At 43.5% G+C, this 2,648-nt stretch overlaps 1 protein-coding gene across 1 annotated transcript in view; it reads right to left on the bottom strand.

Moving 5' to 3' along the window:
* rdh10a (retinol dehydrogenase 10a) overlaps window positions 1-2,648 on the bottom strand; it is a 12,852-nt gene that overhangs the window by 8,739 nt on the left and 1,465 nt on the right. The gene's annotated exons all lie outside the window — the stretch shown is intronic.

Here is a 2,648-nt window from a genome sequence, read left to right as displayed (position 1 = left end):
CCAATCCCATCCTTTGAGATGTGAACAGGTACACGGTCAGGGAGAGAACTCTTGTGAGGGGTACAGGTGCGCCAGGCCTAAGTAGGGGCCGTAAAAACCCAGTCAAGTAGGACCCTTCTGCCTGGCTGCCTCCTTTCTCTGGCTACAACAGGAATGCTGCCTGGAGAACTTGGCTCCTGTCGCCTGGCATCTTGTCAAGCTGATCCACAGACAAGAAACCAATTGTCAGATAAAGTGGGTCAGCAGCAGCTTACCATTACCCTCTCGCCTTGCCTGTGGATGGGAAGGCACTGCCTTCCTTCCTCTGCTCTTTTCCCGCCATGTCACAGTCGAGCGCTGTCCGCTTTAATGTAGTTGCACAAGAGGTAGTTTTTCAATGTGCGGGGATTTCATGAACCACCTGTTGGATAACCAGCTCAAGATGCGGAGGATGAATTCCTTTTGTCATTCTAATAGACAAAACGCTTATCCTCAAACGTAAACTCTGATGACACTTAGTGAGATGAGTGTACATTCCCCGTCCCACCGTGACAGAAAACTGAGGCTCAAACATCACAAATCGCCAACTGGGCTGATCAAAGCCTCAAACAAATGAAATGTTATAATCCCCTGCCTCATAAAAACCTTAAAAGGAGAGAGGGACTGAATCAAAGCTGTGTGTGTGTGTGTGTGTGTCAGGGCCGGATGAACAGAGTTGGCCTCCATGACTGCCATGCAGCTGCACCCACTGCCTCCAAATCAGGTTGGGAGGAGTCAGAGGGGCCTGTAGGAGGAGGACAGAAGAAGTGTAGGGTCTGAAGTGGCTGGTCTGCAAACATACTGCGATTACCATCCTTGTCCTGCTCACTAAACACAAATCTTTCATCCTTTATCTGAGCTCTGGCATTGCCTTTGCTTAATTTATACTCTGTGGTGCGTTTTAGATGTAGTTTTCCTAAATCTAAAACACTTTTCAATCCGTTGTCATGTTGTTCTGGAGAACCTGGATAAGGAGGCTGAGATGTTTTTGGGGGTTGACAATTGCTTCTGATGTCAACCTGAGTGGCGAAACTCATGTTTTGCCAAATAGTGATAGCTTGAAAGGCTGAATAACATGAAAACATGTCAAGAATAATGCACCTCAGACTATGTCAGCATAAAGCAATATATGAAATGACAAGAGGAGCAAGTAGACCTCTGCTTCTGTAAATTAAAATAAGAGGATGAGTGGCTCTTTGATTTAATGTCAAAATGTCTTTAGAAAAGACTAAACATTTTTACAACATCCCTTTAGTGTCAGCATTCTTTAAAACACATTGAACAATGTTTAAACTCCACTTAAACCTTTTGTATAGGACCTACATTGAAGCAATTTGTTGAGTCATAAACCCCAATTAAGCCATTTTAAAAGCCTGTTGTTCAAAAAGGACAACACTAAATCAAAGGTTTGTATAATGTACCACCTACATGCATTGGGTAACTGTACCGTGTTTGTGTAGAGGAAATTGGACAGGTCCCAGTTAGTCTAAGCTCTATTCATCTAGCTTGTGTCTTTAATGAACCACATCCTCCATTCTGGCTGTCACCATTCATTAAGTCTTTCTTTCATCTGCCACCCCCCACCCCCAAAGAACTCAAACTTTCCACAGAATGTAGGAGAACACAAACACAGACCCCTATTAAAAATCCCAAATCTGCCACCCAACCACTAGATCCTGACTCCACAATCCTGGATGTAAAAGAACGTGGAGATAGCCAGCAGAGAGGCACATGAATAGTTGAATGGAGCATTAAGGAGGAAATACACAACCTGACTGACAACACAAGAGATTTTCATGCTCAATTAGGGAGCTCAAAATCACTGTGGTTTCATAGCATCATTAAGAAAGCAGTACTCCGTAAAAACAAGAGTCTGTGTCCAAATTCTCAAAATGAACATTATCCGCTTCCCTAGATACATTACTTAATATTTAGTGACAAATACAATCAAGATGAAATGGTCAATTCAGAAACATGCCACCAGTCAAAATACACTTGGCAGCAGGCATTTAAACCAATTTGTGCACAATCACTACACTTGTCCCACATAGGTGGTTGTAGCCTAGCAGTGCCATTAGTTATCAGAACTGGTGTTTGAGATTGGAGGAGAGGGGCTTAAATGCTGAACAATCAACTCTCATTCTCAGAGAGATGTCTCTTCTAAATGATTTTCTAATTGCCAGGCGGCAACCATAGTCTTTCCACACTCATAATAACCCTAACCACAAAACACACACATACGAAAGGCTACAATAACAGTCGGCCTGTTCGACGCTGCAGCTTATGCTTATCTAAAGTGCAACATATTCAATATATCAAGTCCACGTAGCCTTTCAGATAAGTATTCACAATGAAAAGGCCCAAGGAACAGAGCCAAAGTAAAATCGGATACACAACAAATTACTGCCTGCCAACAAAATGTGGTGAGCTGATCCGACACAGATCCAACTCACGTACAGAACCCCCGGTTTCCATCACGCAAGTCTGATTTTTACAGATCTTTGCGGCAAAGTAGGGGAGAGAGAAGGGCTGACACATCATCGCTGATTGCCAAAGAGCACGAAGGCAAGACCTAAAAAGCCAAACCCTGGACCTACCTCTGACAGAGAGAGAGAGAGAGAGAGAGAGAG

Source organism: Etheostoma spectabile, chromosome 22 (genome assembly GCF_008692095.1).
Source record: "Etheostoma spectabile isolate EspeVRDwgs_2016 chromosome 22, UIUC_Espe_1.0, whole genome shotgun sequence".
NCBI classification, from domain to species: Eukaryota; Metazoa; Chordata; class Actinopteri; order Perciformes; family Percidae; genus Etheostoma; species Etheostoma spectabile.
The sequence above is the reverse complement of the archived record's forward strand: the minus strand, read 5'-3'. Positions and strand labels throughout refer to the sequence as shown.